This window comes from Dasypus novemcinctus, chromosome 23 (genome assembly GCF_030445035.2).
Source record: "Dasypus novemcinctus isolate mDasNov1 chromosome 23, mDasNov1.1.hap2, whole genome shotgun sequence".
In the NCBI taxonomy this organism is placed as follows: domain Eukaryota; kingdom Metazoa; phylum Chordata; class Mammalia; order Cingulata; family Dasypodidae; genus Dasypus; species Dasypus novemcinctus.
Genome location: NC_080695.1, coordinates 9,528,676 through 9,550,084, shown reverse-complemented (window position 1 = coordinate 9,550,084; position 21,409 = coordinate 9,528,676). Strand labels below are relative to the sequence as shown.

Here is a 21,409-nt window from a genome sequence, read left to right as displayed (position 1 = left end):
AGACAGGCCTCTAAAATTTTTTACTGAAATTAAAAAAAAAATGTTGCCCACTCTATACGTGCATCTTTTGTCATCTCCTCAGACCTCCTTTGGTAGGGTAGGGGCATGGGTATTATCCTAAATAAAGCCATTTAATTTAAGAAGTAATGCAGAGTCTCCTGATTCAGAAGTTGAAAGCCTGTAAACACCATTGCCTTATGATATCAGTATTTGTTTTTCACTTTTCTGAACTGTGAAGAGAAAACTTTAAAACTCAAGACTCCACCCAGATATTGGTTTCCAATAAACCAGGAAGCTTAGGAAAAGTGGCTGTTTCCAGAACTGGGGTAAGAAAGGTGCAAGATAGGCCTGGAACTTCAGGACCAGACAGCCTGTTCCTGTTAGCTATTGCTGCGTAACAAATCACCTCCAAACTTACTGGCTGAATCCATAACCTTCATTTTTATTATCTCTCACAGTTTCCATGGGTCAGGAATTAGGGAAGCCCTGGGCTGGGCAGACCTGGCTCAGCTGTTCTGGAGGTAGAGTAGCAGGGCGTTGGGGAAGAAGAGGATGGGCCAGGGAGCGCTCGCTCTTCACGTGATCTCCAGGCCCCTGCTTGCAGTCCTCCCAGGAGGGCTGGTGGATTAGTTTTTGAGGCTGCAGTAACAAGTGACCACCACTGGGTGGCTTAAACAGCTGGAGTTTATTCTTTCACAGTTCAGGCTGGAAGTCTGAAGTCAAGGAAAGCTCTAAGGAAGAAGCCTTCCTTGCATTTTCCGCATTTCTGGGGGTTGCCCGTCACTCTTGGTGTTCCCGGGCTTAACGACAGACCACTCCGGCCTCGGCCTCTGTAGTCACATGGCCTTTTTCCCCGAGGGTCTGAGTGTCTTCAAGTGACCTTTTTATAAGGGCAAGAATTGTTAGCTTGAGGGCGTACCCTAACCCAGTAGGCTCTCATTTGAACAGACCTCATGACATGGGCAAATACCCTATTTCCCAAGGAGGTACCATTCTGAGGTTCCATGTGGACATTAATTTGGGGGGACATGCTTCCTCCCAGTACAGATGGTCTGGGTTTCCTTACAGTGTGTCCAGCTCACAGCCATCAGACCGCATGCAGGCAGCTTGTGCGCTAGGGGGAGTCTCTCAGTCAAGCAAGGCAGAGGGGGTCACACCTTACAGCCATACCTTGGAAGTCACACAGTTACTTCTCTGTCAGCACAAGCCACTCAGACTCAGGGGGATGGAAACCTAGACTTCACCTTCCAGTGGGAGGAGCACCAAAATCACACTGTAAAAAGAACACGTGGGGCAGGAGATAATACACCAAGGCTTGGAAAATGCCACCTGTCTCATATCTTTCCTTCATACTTAGGGACAGTTATAAAAGGCTGGTCACTAAGGGACTTAAATTCTACCAACCCTTTCATAGCTGAGGAAAGAAGAGATGGTGAGGGAAATGGTTCAAAGTTGGGGGAGGGAGTCAGAAAGCATCCTAAGATTAAGAAGGAATAGTGGCTAACAGGCTTTCTAGACACTCTGTCAACACAATTCTCGATCTGGCCAAACTATCCTTCAACAATGAAGGAGAGGTGGAGGGGTGTTCTATGAGAATTCTGCACATTGTGCAAGATTGTTTTGTAAGTTCACAATTTCTCTAGTAAAAAAATATATATATTTAGAAAAAAGAACGAAGGAGAAATGAAGACATTCTCAGGTAAAGAAAAGCTAAGGAAATTTGTAGCTAGTAGACTTGCCTACAAGAAATGTTAATGGGAGTCCTTCAGGATGAAAGGAAAGGACGCTAGAAAGTAACTGAAAACAATATGAAGAATAAAGAACACTGATAAAGGCAAATACATGGGTAAATATAAATGCCAATATTAATGTACTTTAGTTTGTAAGTAGTCTCTTTTTTCTATATGATTTAAAAAGTAAATGCTTAAAACAATAATTATAACTCTATTTTGATGGGCACCCAATGAATAAAGATGTTATCTATGATATAAGAATGCAAGGGGAAGGGATGGTGATATTTGGACAGACAGGTTGAGTCTATTGAAGCTAAGTTAGTATTATTCAAGCTAGATTGTTGTAAGTTGAAGATGTTAATTGTATTTGCAAGGTAACCACTAAGAAAATAACTAAAAAAAAAAAAAAGAGAGAAAAGGAAAGGAAGAAAATCAAAACGGTACACTACAAAAAAAAAAAAAGGCTGTGATAAAGGAATTGAGCAACAATGTCTCAATAAGTTTTAAAAAATGATTGAAATTATGCAAAATATCTTTTCCAGCCAGAATGGGATGAAGCTAGGCCTCAAAAACAGAAGGAAAACTGGGAAATTTGTAAGCATAGAAATTAAACAACATATTCTTAACTATTGCTGGTGGAAAAGTAAAAAGGTGTAGCCACTGTGGAAAACAGTTTGGCAGGTCTCAAAAAGCTAAATTATTACTATATGACCCAGCAATTCCACCTCTCGGAATATACCCCAAAGAATAGAAAAGAGGGACATAAACAATACTTGCATGCCCATGTTCACAGCAGCAAGACTGACAATAGCCAAAGGGGAAAAAACCTAGTTGCCATCAACATATGAATGCATAAAAATGAGTAGAGATCACAACGAGTAGGGCCAGTCCTGGAGGTCAGGAGGGTGCGGGACAGTCACGTGAAGCTTAGCTGTAAAAACATCCCTGCCGAATATCTGTTTTGCAGGAAGAGGAAACCATTTTAGTTTCCATAGGGGTTTGGTTTCCAAAAAAATAAGAAGGACTCTGGGTTTATGTGAGTCATCAATAATTATCCAAAGACACTCTACTCCTTTCCTGTCTGGATGGATTCTGAGCTCCTTTCTGCTCCCGAGCTCAGGCAGGGAGATCCTCCACGACCACACCGACGTAGCTGTCATGACTTGTGTCTTTCTTTTTCTACTGAGATGAGGTGGAGCCCTTTGTTCTGGAAGATCCATGAGGGAGCTCTGGGAGTAAACATGGAGACAGGAACTGGAATTTTAACAAACTTGCTGTTGCGCTCAGGGGTGGGTTTTCCTTAGTGACCTTATCAGGGAAGGGAGGCTGTAAAATCCACCCACAGAGGGGTTTACATACTTTCTTTTGTTGTGATCAAGCCTTGTGGGAAGCCACTTGCAGTCGCTGGGGATTAGTTTCCGCATCTGTAAACTGGGGATCAGAGCAGTCGACCCTGTTGATTAGTATCCAGTGAAGCCACCGAAACAGGCAGAAACGAATGGGAATTCTCTAGACTTTCTATGCTACTTTCCCTGGAGATTGTCTCCAGCTTCCTCTGTCTCCCTCTGTTGGTGTGGAAGCTTGCTGCCACGTCTTCCCTCAGCTATTGCTAGGACGTCGTCCCAAAGGGCCCAGAAGCAACGTGCTCCTGACCACCTTGAGCCTCTCCCTCCCTCCCTGGGCCTCGGTCTTCCCGAGGAAGGGACTGTGTGACTTCCAGCCACAGCCTGGAACATAAAGCATGCACATTCACCCACCTGGTCTTGCATCAGTGTTGGAAGAGTAAACATGCTCCTAGATCACACTTTCCAGAGGCAGCTCTGGTATTTAAGTGGCACCTTCTGCTCCAAGCTGAAAGCAAAACCACAGGTGGTCTAGATTCCAGGCTACATGACAAGGTCCCCAGGGAAGAGGGAGCAGGTGAGAAAGCTGAGACTTCATTCATTTTACCAGTGAGATGTCTACCTACTCAGCGGAGTCCAGCAGCTCTGGGGACCTACAGGCCAGAAGGAAGGGGAGGGAGGGAGAGAAGTGAGTGTCAGGTTCTGCAGCAGAGCTGAAAGTGAGAAAGGATTCAGCAAGAAGGAAATGCACAAGCACAGCTAATAGTTCTTATATTTCAGTTGAGTCTTAAGAGCATACAGATATTGGTTTTCACTTGATCCACGATTCCAAAAAGAACAGGACATGGGTCAGAGTAATGACGGTGGATAAGCAGCCACGGGAGATGTGTGCAGCGGAATCGGCCTCAACCCTGGTGGCTAAGTTGGTGGGCTTCATGTAGCCAGTGGGGCTGCTGACCCCCCCTCCCCATCACTGCTCCTGGAGATGTCATCTTTCCAGGGACAGGACCCCAGTTGTCCAGTCAAGAGTCTATCTGACATGCCACCTGCTATGGACATTTGATGGCCTGAACAGGAAGCACTTGCCCTGAGACTGCTCAGCATGGCTGGCAGCTCCATCCCTTCCTCTTGGGGTTTCTTGACAATGGAATCTTGTGCACTGGCGTGAATGTGCAGTGATGGGCCATGGGGCATGGCAGGGTCAGGACCCATGACAACCAGGCAGTGTCACTCACCCTTTCTGGGTGCCCACTGTGTAAAGTGCCTTCAGTACTAGGGAAAAGACAGGGAATGGTAGCCAGATTGTGCGTTCAAGAAGCTCACAATCGGGTATATTCGGGGACCCTGATGGAGGGTAGAGGGAATAATAGAAATGTGCACAGAGATGGAAGTTACCCAGAAAGTGGTTCAAACTATATGAGGAGGTTGGGGAGGAAAGACTAACAGAGGAGATCGTTCTGAGCTGGGTTTTGAAGGATGACTAGGAGTCTTCTAGGGGTTCTAGGGGTACAAGGGAATTGTATGCAGAGGTACTGTATGGGTAGAGATCTGTAGATGCGGCTTGTTTGGGACCTAACACATGTTTGGTTGAGGGCAGTCATGCATGGGAAGCTGGAGCTAAGCTAGTAGACAAGGACAGGTCAGGCGAGACTGAAGGCCAATGAACTTTGGGTTTATGGACATGCTAGATTGTTTAATTACTGATAATTCATGAAGTATGAACTCAAGGGAGGTGAATGAGGTAGGGTCCATGGACTGCCCTGTGCTCTGAAAAGTGGACAGAGCACTTTGTGGTCCCAGGATGGCAGGAGCAGGACAGGTGGTGCTTCTACTGGCTGCAGTCCAGACCCAACCCTCTTTCCCAAGACATCAGCACCCCAGCTGGCCCCACCTGAGTCAGCACAAGGCTGGGGAGACAGGCTCTCCCAGCCAAAACCATCAGCACACAGCAGAGAGGAAAACATAGAGGGGAGAGTCCTGGGAGGGAGAATGACAGTGAACCTGGTCCCAAGCTTCTCTAAGGACACCTGGGTTCTTCTCACTACCTGTCTGGTCATCCTCCATATGTGAGTGTCTGTCCAGGCCTCTCTGCTGACCTGGAAAATTTTCCTAGGCTGTGTTTAAGGTCAGTAGGAAGGTACCTGGATTTTCACAGCTCCCTCTCTTTTCACTGGAGGCTCCTGTGGGAATGTTGAACCAATTATGCTTCTCAGCCATAATTTCTGAATTTCCCATTAAGGGTCTCACCATGTAGACCAACAGCGTCACTTTCAGTGGTTGACAGTGGCCTCTTGCTTTCAGTCTTTTTCTTCTACTCTGCCAAGTCCCAGGAATATCAGAGTGGAAAACTTGCAAGGATCCAGAACTTACATATGTGGGATCAATGGCAGTCCAGTCAAAGATGAGGTGCAGGCAGGCCTGTCAGAGGAGCAGCAGCCTGGTTAGGTTTCAGGAGAGCTGACGTCCAGAGCAGCAAACAGGCTGCTTCCTGACTGACCACACTGAAAGGAATGAAGTGGCCTGGTGCTCTCCTTGACATGTGGAAACCACCAGGTGGAGGACCAGATCCAGCAGGGAAGCACTGGCCTGGAAATGGACTGTTAAGCTGTTCCTTCTTCTAATAATATCAATTGAGGGTACATATTGGTCAATCAGCCTCCCCTGCTGCTCACACCAGCCTAATTGTCCAGCAGTGGAGGCCTGGCTGAAGCAAAAAAGCACTTTCATTTGTACAAAATTAATGGAAGTTTTGCACATGCTTTTCAGTCTATAGAAATAAGAATGCTGTGGCTGTTCTGAGGCCTCTTTGCAAGGCTTATTTAGGAAGGACCATTTGCTAATTTGGGAACAGACCATGTAATGAAGGTAAGGCATAAAAGCATCTGAGTAGCCTGCAAGAACAATTTTGTCTTAGGCACTTGGTAACCATCTGTTACAAGTCTTCATCATGAGAAGGGAAAGATATTTTTTTCTCTCACCACTTAGAATGAGACTCCTACAATCATCAAAAAGTCAATTTACTAAATATACAAAATTGAATGCCTCAAGAGAGTTCAATTTGAACCTCCCAGGAGCACTCGAGATTGGTAATGTTTATCAAGTATCCACTCTAGGATTGGTATCATGAAGATTTTAACTGCTTTTATCAAATCATCATTACTTTTTTTGTGGGTCTCTTGGTGGAGATGGGAGAGATGATGATGAAATGTAGTGGCTGCCATTGGAATTTTTATTATTAATTGCCTACATGTTGCCTCCTTACCTTGATTGTTCCGGTTCCAGTGCTCATGACTGGCACACAAGTCCAGGGACCTGATTTTCTTTGTATACATATGGAACACACACATTTGAAAGTTTTAAGAAGCTGGGAATTCCTGGGCCAACACCTCTGCCTTTTCTGGGAACTGTTCTGGCCTTCAGAAATGTGAGTGTCCCTCTTATGCTTCTTTTGTTTGCAAATGCCCACCTGGTTCCATGAACAAAAACGCCCTTCCTCAGGAGGAACTTCTGAGCTTCCACTCACTCTAGAACTGGTGTCCTCAGCCCCGCACAGCACATTGTCTTACTGTACCTCTTGGGTTCTAGTGTCAACTGTAGGGTTGTTGTTAGACAGTCTAACTCTCTGTCAGACAGTCCAAGTTTCTGGAAGAGCTAGCAAAGGACTTGATGTTCAAACGTTGTGAGCACCATGAAGATTTTCACTTTCTGCCAGGTGCAGGCTCCAGGAACAGACAGTGATCCTCAGGATTAGAAGATTAGCATGATGGGAACTGTGAGAAGCCCATTAAGCCTGGTACCCTAGATTCAAACTTCCCTTTTAGTCTCATGAACTCATCACAGCTTTTTTTTCCTTCCTTCCTGGATAACTTTTCAAATTCCGATAATGAGTCACCGCAACTTTTCCCATCTGATCATCTGCACATACTGGAGTTCTCTCAATAACTGTTGACTCCCATGTGATTATTTCCATGGCTTCATCCAAACTTCTGCTACACATGATGTCTTTGTTTTTTGTTTTTTACTTTTTTTTGGTCTTTATTTATTTTTTTAATGTTACATTAAAAAAATATGAAGTCCCCATATACCCCCCACTCCCTTCACCCCACTCCTCCCATAACAACAACCTCCTCCATCATCATGGGACATTCAGTGCACTTGGTGAATACATCTCTGAGCACTGCTGCACCACATGGTCAATGGTCCACATTATAGTTTACACTCTCCTCCAGTCCACCCACCGAGCCATGGGAGGACATACAATGTCCAGTAACTGTCCCTGCAGTACCACCCAGGGTAACTCCAAGTCCTGAAAATGCCCCCACATCACATCTCTTCTTCCAACTCCCCACCCCCCAGCAGCCACCATGGCCACTTTCTCCATACCAATGCCACATTTTCTCGATTACTCATCACAATAGTTCATGAATAGAATATCAGTAAGTCCACTCTAATCCATACTCTATTCCTCCATCCTGTGGACCTTGGAATGGTTGTGTCCACTCCACATCTATATCAAGAGGGGGCTTAGATTCCACATGGATGCTGGATGCAATTCTCCTGCTTTCAGTTGTAGGCACTCTTGGCTCCCAGGTGTGGTGGTTGACCTTCTTCACCTCCGTGTTAGCTGAGTGGGGAACTAAGCAAGAGTTTTCTGCTTTAATTCATTTCCTTCATAGCAGGCACCCTGGGAGTGAATCTGAGCAGGCAGTAGCTGAAAATGAGACAAGTCATGGCTGTCTATCAACTTCAGATATTTACCACTAAATGAGGTTTTTAAAAATCTTAACTCAGGCATAATCAGTGATAAAAAACTGATAAAAAGGAGATGCTTTGATAAAATTATTAAAAATTGAATCTCACTTTCAAACCAAGTTGAACAGAATGGGCTTATCTGAAATTTGGTGGAATCTTTGTCACTAACTCCAAAGGAAGCTCCACCCAGGCACCAGCTTGGAGGTGTTGCACTCACCTCCAGAAGGCAGGCCAACATGACATTGGGCACAGGCTGTTCTCTGCTTGGTTTTCCTTTCCCACAATCATTAGGCTTGTTTTTCACACTCCAGTTCTCCCAACTGAGGCCTCCATTTCATAACACCACCTTAAAATAGGTGTATATATACATACTATCTGTACAATATATATACATGGATTCAATATATATAATATATAATAGATGGAGATATAAAAAATTTGTGTAGTTTAGATATGCACAATTTATGTATGATTATATTCATACAAAGTTATATAAGTGTAAAGTGAGATCAAGATATAAGTAGAGAAGGATGTCACCTATGTACAACAATATTCATGGGAAAACACTTAAAAATAAATGCAGTAGCTAGAGAAGCATTTCCAAAATAGAGCTGGAGTATCATGTTAAGAAAATTGAGCCTTGCAAAGCAGGCATATAGCAGGAAGGAATTTTGTGTTCTCAGATTTTTTTCTGTGAAATTACAGATAGGACCATATAACTTCTAAAGTCCTTTCTATTTAAAAACCTACAATGGTCATTCCAAATACACCTCTGCACAGCAGAAAATTAATATAGAAAATCAGGAGGAGATAGAAAGAAGTAGTTTTCAATATTTACAAAAATGTTCGTAGAGGAAGTAAAAAATAAATAAGTACAACCTACCTAAGATTGCTTCTTTCTTCCCCTGAAAAAGCAATAATTTTGTGCCCACTCTTCCCAGATCGACTCTTTACTGGATGCACTGCAGGGTCCATATTTCTGGCACCTTCTTTTGCATAGTGAAAGCATCACAGCTGAAATTTAGCAATGGGAAGTTTCTCCTCTAGGTTATAAAGGTGAAAATACAGAGCAAGATTTTAACTTGTTCCATCCTTTGTGTATAGGTGGCATCTCCACATCTTCTCTCTGCTGAGATGGAAACCAGGTACCTTAGCCTAATTGTCATTCTTTCACTCACTCTCTTTCTCACTCAACAAGCACTTAGACTTCTTTTAGACTTCTTTAAGAACTTAGACTTCTTTTAATCTGCGAGACAAGAGGTCACGGGTGTCCTTAACTTTCTAATTCTGCTCAATTTCTAAGCAGAGCTCAAGAGGTCAATGAAGATGATGCTGAACTAGGAGGGGGAAGAGTCTGTTGGCCTTTGGAACAGCCCCTCATTTGAGCTAACCCTCCGTTTATCTCATGCACATGGAGCTATACTTCAGAAGATTATGGTATTTTAGAGATCGCAAATGCACACTGGTTCATTAGGTAGTTGACATCATGTTGATAGGACCTAATAAGCAAGAAGTAGCAATGACTCTAGACTTATTGTTAAGGCATTTGCATGAGAGAGGATGGGAGATAAATCCAACAAAAGTACAGGGGCCTTCCACCTTGGTGAAATTTCTAGGTGTCCAGTGGCGTGGGGCATGTCGAGACATCCCCTCTAAAGTGAAGGAGAAGCTGTTGCATCTGACCCCTCCTATGACCAAAAAAGAGGCACGGTGCTCAGTTGGTTTTTTTGGATTTTGGAGACAGCAAATTCCTCATTTTTGTGTGCTACTTTCTTATTAATAAAAAAACCTTACATTATGGTGGTACATTTGTTACAGTTGATGAACAAATATTGATGCACCTAATGTCCTTATTGATAATGAAATATTGCAAACATACAACAAATTACAGAAAATGATGTCATAAACTCATGCGGCCACCCCTGGAATTAACAATGCTGTAATGTTATCTGTAAACAAAATCTCGGTTAAGGCTATTTTGTCTTTTATTGTCTCTAACCTATTCGAACTACAACTCTCCTCATTTCATGAAGACTCAGATGGTTTCTGTGGTCTGAACGCTGCTGTGTATCACATCCTAACTTGAACTAAAGGAAATGTGCTGTGTATTGTATAACTGGGCAAATAGATTGTGCAAAGTCACGGTGGAAATCTGGCCTCCCAGGCGTAGAATCCAACTTGGAAGTTTAATCAGGTGTGTTTTCCGGGCACAGGTTTTATGATGGTCCACAGCCTGTACTGGCCACCACAGATCCAGGTATGATCAAGACAATACTGGTGAAAGAATGTTACTCTACCTTCACAAACCGGAGTGTAGGTAGCCTTTCCCTAACTCCCTACTTATTCCTCTAGCTATCCTGTGGTGACATCTTTCATAACTATATACTACAAGTTCAAAACAGGAATATGAGATTGAAAAAATCCACATAATATATGTGGATTTCATCAGTTTCTGGTGCAGTCATTTACGTGTGTGTGTGTTTGTGTGTGTGTGTGTGTAGCTCTATGCAACTCTATCACAAATATAGATTCATGCAGTCACCATTTTAAGATACAGAACACTTCCATCACCACATCTTTCATAGTTTCAGGTGGTAACTTGTCTTTTTTTTTTTTGAAGATTTATTTTTTATTTATTTCTTTCCCTTCTGACCCGCCCCCAGCTGTCTGTTCTCTGTGTCCATTCACTATGTGTTCTTCTGTGACCGCGTCTATCCTTATCAGCAGCACCGGAAATCTGTGTTTCTTTTTGTTGCGTCACCTTGTTGTGTCAGCTCTCCATGCGTGCAGCACCATTCTGGGGCAGGCTGCACTTTCTTTCGCGCTGGGCGCTCTCCTTGAGCGTGGGGCTCCCCTACGCGGGGGACACCCCTGCGTGGCAGGACACTCCTTGCGCGCATCAGCACTGCGCATGGGCCAGCTCTACATGGGTCAAGGAGGCCCGGGGTTTGAACCGTGGACCTCCCATGTGGTAGGCGAACGCCCTAACCACTGGGCCAAGTCTGCTTCCCGGTAACTTATCTTTAACTCTTAATAGGGTTAATGTAGGGGGAAGAAAATTTTTGATGGGACCAAATTATCCATTTTTTTCTTTCATGGATTGTGCTTTTGTTGTTGAGTCTGAAAACTCTTAGCCAGTAATAGGTTCTCAAAGATTTTCTCCCAATTTCTTTCCTAAAGGTTTTATAGTGTTATTTGATACATTTAAGTCTGTGATCCTTTTTAATTTTTTATGCTTTCTAAAAAATAGTCTTTAAAAAAAAAAGATACATAGATGATACAAAATGTTATATTAAAAAATATAAGAGGTTCCCATATACCCTACTCCCCACCCTACCTCTACTCCTCCCACATCAATAACCTCAGTGTGGCACATTGGTTGCATTTGCTGTGATCCATTTTGACTTAATTTTGGAATAGGGAGTGAGATTTAGGATTAGGTTCATTTTTAAAATTTATTTTATTTTATTTTTTGCTTATGGGTATCAATTACTTTGACATCATTTGTTGGAAAGGCTATGCTTGCTCCTCTGAAATGCTCTTGCACCATTATAAAAAATATTGACCCTATGAACTTCATCTGTTTCTCATTCTCTATCATTTTCCACTGATCTCTGTGAATATCCCACTTCCAGTACTACACAGTTCTGAACACTGTAGCTCCATTGTAAGTCTTATCAAGCAGAGTGATTTTTCCACTTTATTATTCTATTTTTATAGAATTGTCTTAGCTCTTCTAGATCCTTTGCCTTTCCATACAAATGCAGAGTGATTAAGTTTCTCTGTGACTATAAAAATCCTTGCTGGGATTTTTTTTTAAGATTCATTTTTTATTTGTTTCTACCCTCGCCCCACTCCTGTTCCCCTCATTGTCTGCTCTCTGTGTCCATTTGCTGTATGTTCTCCTGTGTCTGCCTGTGTTCTCATTAGGCAGCTCTGGAAACCGATCCTGGGAACTTCTAGAGGGGGAGAGAGGCAATTACACTCTTGTGCCACCTCAGCTCCCTGTTTTGCTACTTCTTCTTATTTTCTCTCCTCTGTGTCTCTTGTTGTGTCATTTTGCTGTGCCAGCTTTCCGCATCAGCCAGCACTCCTGCACAGGGCAGCTTTTCCACACAGGATGGCATTCCCATGCAGGGCAGCACTCCTGCACGGGGCCAAATTCCCAAGTGGGCTGGCACTCCGCATAGGCTGGCTTGCCACATGGGCCAGCTTGCCCTCACCAGGAGGCCCTGGGCATCAAACCCTGGACCTCCTATATGGTAGAAGGGAGCCCAATTGGTTGATCCACATCCATTTCCCCTTGCTGGGATTTTGAAAAGAATTGGATGATTCATAGAAGAATAAATAAATTTAGAGATGATAGAAATCTTTGGTATGCTGAGTCTTCCAAACAGTGGACTCAGTATGTTTCTACACTTACTTAGTTTATTTTTAATTTTTTCTTCAACCTTTTTAAAAAATTTTAGTATTCAGATCCTGTACATATTTCAGTAGATTTATATCAAAGTGTTTCATTTGTTTTGGAGTGATTTTTAAGAGTATTGTGATTTTTATTTCAGTTTCCACATGTTTCTTTTTATTGTACAGAAATGCAATTGATTTTCCCTGTTATTATTGTATCCTGCAAAATTGCTGAACTCACTTATTCAAGTTACAAAGTTTGAGTTTCTTTCTTTCTTTCTTTCTTTCTTTCTTTCTTTCTTTCTTTCTTTCTTATTTTTGTATGTTCTTTGAGATTTTAGATTCTCTAACTTGACAAGTATATCATCTAAATTTATGGACAATTCTATTTCTTCCTTTACAATCTGTATGTCTTCTATTTAATTTTCTTGCCTTATTTTTCTTGACTAACTAGGACTTCCAATACGACATAGAGGAGAATGATGAGGTGGGCATCTTTGCCTTGTTCCCAATCTAAGGGGAAAGCATTCAGTCTTTAACCGTCGGTATGATGTTAAGGATCAGTTTTAATGTTGATGTTCTTTATTAACTTGAGGAAATTTCCCTCTTCTCCTAGTTACTGAAAGTTTTTATAATGAATGGGTGTTGGCAGTAATCATGAGAAACTAAAACTTGTTTTGTAAAATGAAAGAAATTTCTCAAGCAGTTTGGATTAATAAGTCTGCCCCAGACGGGAAATAAGTTGATCTCTTTGTTTTCCCTTTTATCCTTGGGGGGAAATGTAAGGAAAAAGGACTTTCATTTAATTCTTTTCTTTTTTCATTTTAACAAATGGGTTCCTAACTTTTTATGCATTCACAGTAATTTTTAAAGCTCACCACCAGAAGGCATCCTTTTTCAAGTTCCTCATGCTGTAGATGTCCATGGATTCAGAACTGACCTGAGGGCCCATACACTTTCCAGAGCCATCTGGGTGACCATCCCAAAACCCTTTCTACTCTCCACAGCCCTGGAGGATATGCTGGTCTTGTTCTTGACAAGAACATTGTAAAGGTTCCCTTATAACATGGAGCACTTTCACTAAAAGGGGATTAGTATTTTAAGATGGAAGCCTCTACAGGTGGGATAAATATTTGTGGGATAAATACTAATAAAGAATCTATCATCAAACCTGCATGTCACAGTCCCTAAGTAATTGCTCAATAAATGATGCCTGTTCAAAAAATTTTCCACAACTGTGGAGACCTCTGAATCCCATGTAGGGAAAAATGTCTTTTGCTTTGGACTCAAGCATTTTGGTCCACTGGGGATTATAAAAATATGCCATCCCCTTATTTGAAGATGAACATGGAAGGAACTGCGAATATTGCTGACTCCAATATTCTCTAGTGGAAAGCTCCAGGAGGTAAGAAAATGAGGAGTTTTAATTAGGAACTTGAATAATGAACCTGGGCACAAATGGAAGTGAGATCATTGTCCCTTTTCAAAGGGTATTCAACTGAGTTTGAGTTTCCTTAAAATTATTCTTTATGGATAAGTCCAGAAGTGATGTATCTGCTTCATTATAAATGTTCCTTACGCTCCATGCCAGGCGAAGCCCAGTCCTGCTGCTTGGACTCTGAACGTGGCCACAAGCCCTCTCACTGCCTACAAAGAGCTGACACAGCCACTGTCAGGTTACACATGTGATCAAACCAAAGCCAGTGTGTGGAGTTCAAAGCCAAATAGGCAGCTCTAAAAGGGGAGGGTCCCATCGGATGACAGGGCAGCCAGGAGAGAAGGGTCCTCTCCCTGTGCCCACGAGCCAGGAGAGCTCACCTGCCGCATAGTCACCTTGTTTATTTGGGAGACTGTCCAGCAGAAGATTCAGGATGTACGGGAGCCTGAGCTGTCTTGTCCAGGCGTTTGAATTTGCAGGCACTTCTTGTTGAATGTGCTGGGAAGGGTAGTGTGCGATGCTGAGTTTACATTTCCCGTCTCTCTCCGCTCAGTGTCTTCAGGGCCCACAGCTTGGACATGATCATGAGCATGTCACTTGGTGTGAATGTCGATTCCCTCCACAACCCACAGGCTCCCTTTGTGCAGAAAGCCGGGAAGCTCATAAAATCTGATTTATTGTACCCACTCTTGTTCTTAACATATATGTACATCACTGCTTCTTTCTCTCATTTTTAAAAATAATGTTTATTGACATATAGGTCACATACCATGCAATTCATCCATTTATATGTACAATTCAGTGGCTTTTAGTGTATTCAGTCACGTGCAACACTGATGCCATAATTTTTGCACATTTTCCTCTCCTCTGGCAGAACCTCCTTACCCTTTGCCTACTGCCCTCTCTGCCCACCTCACACTCATCCCTATGAAAGTACTAATCTATTTTCTTTTTTTTTTTACTTTAAAAAATTTTTTTAATTTAATTGTCGTTTTTTTTTTAGTGATACATAGATGATAAAAAATATTACATTAAAAAATATAAGAAGTTCCCATATATCCAAACCCCATCCTCCCACCCCCCACTCCTCCCTCATCAACAACCTCCCTCATCGTTGTGGCACAGTCATTACATTTGGTGAATACATTTTGGAGCACTGCTGCTCCGCATGGATAATAGTTTACATTGTAGTTTATACCCTTCCCCAGTACATTCAGTGGGTTATGGCAGGATATATAATGTTCAGCATCTGTCCAAATATTCAGATATTTGGATATTCGTTGGGTATTTTCATAGTAGTTACAGTTACAAACAAACAGCAACTAGGGAGTGCTGAGTTCCTAGCCAGGGGAGCTCTGACACATTCTCCAATGGAACAGTAACAATCCCCCAAGTACAAGGGCTAATCTACCTTCTGTCCCTGTAGATTTTGCTATTCTGGGCATTTCATATAATGGAATCCTATAATATATGGTCTTTTGTGACTGGCTTTTTTCACTCAACATATTTCAGATATATGGTTTACAAAACTTTTCTCAATTCTGTGGGCTGCCTTTTCCCTGTTTTCATAGTATTCCTTGTAATACAAAATGTTTTAATTTTGAAGATGTTCAATTTACATAGTTTTCCTTTTGTCACTCATGCTTTTGGTCACTTTTCTTTGAATCCACTAACAAATCAGGGATAGTACAGGTTTACTCTTTTATTTTCTTCTAAGAGTTCTATAATTTTAGTTCTTACATTTAGGTCTTTGATCCATTTTGAGTTTATTGGTTTTTTTTATATGGTATAGAAAAAGTGTCTAAATTCATCCTTTTGAATGTGGATACCCAGCTGTCCTAGTAGCATTTGTTGAAAAGACTATTCTTTCCCCATTGAATGGCCTTGGCATCCTTGTTGAAAATCAGCTGGCACTTAGGTTGATGTCTGTAATTTAATCCTATTCCACTAATCTATCCATCTATCCTTATACCTTTACTACATTGCCTTGATCCTTAAAGGTTTGTGGTAACTTTGAAATTGACACTATATGTCCTCTAAATTTGCTATTCTTTTTACAAGACTGTTTTGGCTTTCCTGGGTCCCTTAAAATTCCATATAAATGTAAGAATCAAACTGTGTATTTGATTAGATTTCAGATGGGCAGCCCTTCAGTTCAGTAGATCATTTTGAGGAGTCATGAATCTTGACAATATTAAGTCTTCTGACCCATGAATATGGGATGTTTTTTCCATTTATTTAAGATAAACAATGGATCAATGAAGAAATCCAAAGGGAAATTAGAAATTACTTTCAAATGAATGAAAATTAACATATCACTTAACAAAATTTATGGGATGCAGCTAAACCAGATCTTAGATGTAAATTTGTGCCTGCAGTTAGTTATAAAGGAAAATGATCTCAAATCAATAACCGAACCTTCTAAATTAAGACATTGAATGTAAAAGAGCCAAGCAAACTTAAAGCTAGCAGAAAATAATAGATTAGAAAGAAGACAATAATAGATTAGAATTGAAATTATTGATATAGGAAATAGAAAAACAAATGGGAGAAAGTCAATGAAACCAAAGTCAGTTCTTTGAAAAGATCATTAAAATTGGTAAGTAATTGTGCAATGAAGGGATAAGATGGGGGCAAAGGATACTATTGGGTTAGGCTTTGCAAGCTTGAGGGGGCTAGGGTTGGGAGGATGGATCAGATGGTCCAGGGAATTGGAGAGAGAGTTGAGGAGAGCAGGTGAACACTGGAGACTGTCGGGTATGTGTTTGAAACTATAATGTTGAGAAAACTCTTGAGAAAATATAATAAGGAAGGGTTACTGGTCTAAGGTGTTTGATGGCGGGGCATCTGGCACAGGGTACACGTGGAGCAGTGTTCTAGGGAGTGTGTGAGTGCTCATCTTGTCATAGTGTGTTATATCAGTAGGTGGAGACCCATACAATGAGCGAGAAGGTGTTGTACCCCCATCCTGGGGAGGCCTGATATTCTCAAACAGAGGGAAGGGTGTCTCTCAAGAGCACTCAATGGGGAGGACAGACTAGTGTTTCAAGCCCTCAGCATTGTTGCAATTATCTAAGAATCTTGTCCTTCAAGCAATGAGGCTTGGTTATCGTTGTGGGCTTTGAGGGAAAGGGGAGAGAAAAAATAGAATAGATGGAAGAGAAGGTAAATGGGGGGAATGGAAGTGTTCTGCAGGATCCTGCAATGATGGATACAGGCCATGTTAAATTTCACCAAAATTTTATAAAAGTGTATGGTCTAAAATGTAAATCATAATGCTTGTTGCTTTTAGCTCATTGTCTGCTCATTGTCTGTTTTTTCTTTAGGAGGCACTGGGCACCTTCCATATGGGAGGTGGGCTTGAGCCACATCTGCTCCCACATATTAGCTTTCCACAAGGTCAAAATCATTTTTATTCTCAGAATTTGTATGTTATTGCTCAATCATCATTTCTAGCATCCACTGTTGCCAATGAGAGGAAGAACATAATTTGATTCTTTTTCCTAGTTGGCAAACTCTTTTATCCCTTTTGTACCTACTTTAGAATCTTTAATGATTTCCTCTGTTGGATTGAAATTTCCCAGTGGTGCCTACAGGTACAGATGTGTTTCATTAATTCTTATCAACTTGCGGTGGACTAATTCAAACCAAGCACTCTTCTCTTTATTTAGCTCTGGATCATTTAAATGTTAAATTCTTTTCTCCCCTCCATTCTCTCAATTCTTGTGAAACTCAAATTAGATAGCTCTTGGAGTTGTTTGATTTTTCAGGCAATAAATTATTTTCAACTGTGTCCATCTACTATTCAACCTACATGTTGTGTTTAACACTTTAATGTTTGTATTTTTAATTTTAAAGAACACCAATTCATCTTTCTTTAATTTATTTCTCTCTTTCCTCTTTGTCCTCCCACACAAACATCTTCTGTACTCTCCCCATGCATTGCTTTATCTATAGCAACAAAAGAATTTTGGGGGAGAAAACAGAAATAAATAGCCATGCTCTATTTCAAATATCTTGCAAATTATGCAGGCATTCATGACCTTAACCTTTGATCTAATGCAGTAAGATCTAAAGAAAATAACTGCAGTGGCTTGGAGCTATGTACCCTGAACAGCCTGTTCTTAAACTCAGTCCATTCCTGGGAGTGTGAACCTTTGTAAATAGGACCTTCTGATGAGGTTACTTCAGTTAGGATGGGCCCGAGTGACTCAGGGAGGGTCTTCATCCTATTACTGATGACCTTATGGGGATGGCACAGAGAGAGAGAAAGACAGAGGGAACAGGCAGAAGCCAGGAGCAGCTGCCCTGTGCACCTCCACGTGACAGAAAAGCCAAGCACCAGGGATCAAAGGCAGCCAGCCCCAGAACACCACAGCTTTTAGGGGTAAACATCATCCTGATGACACCACGATTTTGGACTTCTGGCCTCTGGGTAGTGAGAGAAGAAATGTCTGTTTATCACCCCATCAAGGTTAAATCTACCACCACATGGGGTAGCAGAGAAAACGTGGTCCCTGAGAGAATGCACTTCCAAAGTGTTTGCACACTCTGTGTTTTGCTACAGAAACCAAGGACAGGTATAGGAACTTCTCACTTCTCCTGTTCTAGCGGTGCAAGTGCTCTTGGGGCGATGTACTTTATGATGACTTCATTAGGATGCCCCCCAGGAAAGGCCCCTCCCTGCTGTGGAGCACAGAAGAAAGAGCATGCAATCCAGCAGCTCAGATGACTGCCTTCATGTGCCAAGCCTGTGAGGCCCAGGGCTGGCTCCTGTGTGAGAGGCCTCTCTCCTCTCACCTGCAGCCACAGTTCATTCTGCAAGAGTCTTGGCTCATGACGTTTCTACCTACCATGGTTCCAACTCTAAGGTACAAAGCAGTCACGTGGTATGCTGGTATGCTTGTTTAAAATGCAGAGCCTTAGGTCTAGCAGCTCTATGGTGGATCCCAGGAATCTGCATTTTAGACAAGTCTTGTAGGTGCTGCTGAGGCCAGTGGCCCAGGACAGACTTTGGGAAATGCTGTCATCTCCTTGTTTCATGAGTTCTCTGGGTAGAGTGTTTGCTTTCAGTGCTAGGGTGAAATTATGGATGCCTAAAGTTTGATGGTTTGTAGAGATCATGTGTGTCCAGGTTTTGTGACTTGACTTGGGGAGCTCATGTGTGTCCAGGCTTCTTGACTTAGGAAGGTTATGTGTTTACCTGGCTTGGTGGTTTTACTTCTTGTGCTTCCAGGACCCCTGGAAAAAAGACAAGCACCAAAGGGGATAGGCATCTTGATTTCCCTGTGTTTCTTGCTGAGCATCCTTCTAGATCCCTGGGCAGTTACTGGGAAAGCAGACCATAGACTTGGGGTTGTAATGATGACAGCCCTTTAGTGGTATGCTAGAAAATGTTAGACAGCTGGTCTCTGGGGAAAACAAAATCCTGACTTGCATCATTTGCCTTTTCCTGGGGTATAAATACTTCCCCCATGGCCAGTTTCAAGCTACCATGTGACAGCATAAGCTACAAAATATTCCAAGTTGATTGCTTGTGCTCAGGGTGTCCTTGTGCAGATCCCAAAGAGAATGCCCAAGCTGGGATTCTGTCTTCAGGTGAGGGAAGAAGCTCATTCATTCATCTACCCCCCACATTTATTGAGCACTTACTACATGCTGGTGTGAAGACCTGCCCTGGAGCAGAGCTGCTGTCTACCTAGGCAGGGGTCACCTGCTCAGGACCTGGGTCCACTGACCCTCTCAACGTGGTCCTCTCGGCCACTGGATGACCCCACCTCACCACAAACCCCAGCTCGTAGTCGTGGATCCTGCCTGGGGTCCTTGTCCCTCGGGATGGGGACCCCACCCTCAATGTTCTTGGCCTTTCCACAGTTCTGCCATGTAGTTCCTGGTGCTGGTCCATGGCCACAGCTGAGGGTCTGTGTTCCAGAACCTTCACTGTCTGCCTGGGGTCAGTGCCTGCATGAGGCTCATCTGGCTGCTGTAACAAGTCACCACAACTGTGGCAGCTGAAAACAACAGGAGTTTATTCTCCGACAGCTCAGGAGGAGTGGGCAGGGCTGTGCTCCCTCCGGGGCTCTAGGGGAGAGTTCATTCTTTGCCATGGTGTTCCTTGGCTTGTGGACACACCACTCCCATCTCTGGCTCTGTGGTCACATGGGCTCCACCTTCTCTGCATATGTCAAGCCTTTCTCTGCTCCCTCTCATGGGGACACTTGAGACTGGATTAGGGCCACTGGATAATGCAGGATGTGCTCAAGATCCTTAACTTAAACCCATCTACAAAGACCTTTTTTTCTTATGAGGTAAGTTTTGTAGGCTCCAGGGATCAGTCCCTGACAACTCAGGGAGGGGAGGATACTTCAGCCTGACCCAGATCCCCAGGAGAAAGGATTTAGACCAGAGGTTTTCATGGGAACATAGCGTGAACCACACATGGCATTTTAGAAGTTGTTATAGTTGCCTTTTTTACAAAAGTGGGGAAGAAACCATGTGGAATTAGTTAACTTTTTATTGTTTGAATATATCTATTCTCATTATTCCAACAAATAATAAATATAAAAGTGATCAGTGAGGGTGTTTGCAGTTTTTGCACTGTTTATAATAGGACACGGGTCAGAATAACGGCAATGGATGAGTTGCCACGTTAGCTGTTTGCAGTGACATTGGCCACAGCACTGGTGGCTAAGATGGTGAGGGCCACCTAGCCAATGGGGCAGCTGTTCCCCCTTCACACTTACTGCTCCAGGAGACAGAATCTTTACAGAGACAGGACCCCATTCTCTAGTGAAAAGTCTGTCTGATGTGCCATCAGCTACAGACATCTGAAGACCTAAACCAGAAACAGCTTCTACTGAGACTGCACAAGGTGGTGTCCGCTCCATCCTGTCAATGTCTGATCATTCCTTCAGGGTCCTTTTTGCCAGTAAAATCCCACGTACTGACCTGAATGTGCAATGCGAGGTGCAGAGTGAGTGGGGTCAGGACACGTGGCAACCTGGCAAGGTCACCCACCATTTCTGGGTGTCCACTCTGTGTATAGCACCTGCCAAGTACTAGGGACAAATGGGGAATGCTACCCAGACTGTTCCCTCAAGAAGCACACAATCAGGTACAAGAAACAAATGTGACAACAGAGTGTGTCGGAGGGTAAAGAGAATAACGGAAATATGTACAGGGATGGTGGTTGCCCAGGAGGTGGTTCAAGCTATTTGAGTAGGTTGGGGAGTAACAACTAACAAAGGGATTCTGTCTGAGCTGGGTTTTGAAGGATGACTAGAAGTCAGAAAGGGATTCTAGGCAGAGGAGTCTGCTTGGGTAGAGATCTATAGATGTAGCTTGTTTAGGACATTGGTGTTTTGGTTGAGGGCAGTCATGCAGGGGAGCCAATAACCTTTGAGTTTATGGATAACCCTGGGTTGTTCAATTATTGATATTTCAAGAGGCCTGAACTCAAGGGAGATAAACGTGGTAGTTTCTTGGATTGCCCAGTGCCCTGAAATGTGGACAGAGTGTGTTGGGTTCTCAGGATGGCAGGAGCAGGACTCAGAGGAGAGAGTCCTGGGAAGGGGAGTGATAATGGACCTGACCCAAGATTTTCTGTGGAAACATGGGTTCTTCTCACTACCTGTCTGGTGATCCTCTATATGTGAGTATCTTTCCAGGCCTCTCTGCTGACCTGGACACTTTTCCTAGGCTTTGTTTGAGGTCAGTAGGAAACTACCTGGATTTTCATA

At 42.8% G+C, this 21,409-nt stretch overlaps 1 pseudogene; it reads left to right on the top strand.

The window, feature by feature from the left end:
• Positions 1 to 5,065: 5,065 nt before the first annotated feature.
• LOC101414178 (cytochrome P450 3A24-like) overlaps positions 5,066 to 21,409 on the top strand; it is a 95,477-nt pseudogene continuing 79,133 nt past the window's right edge.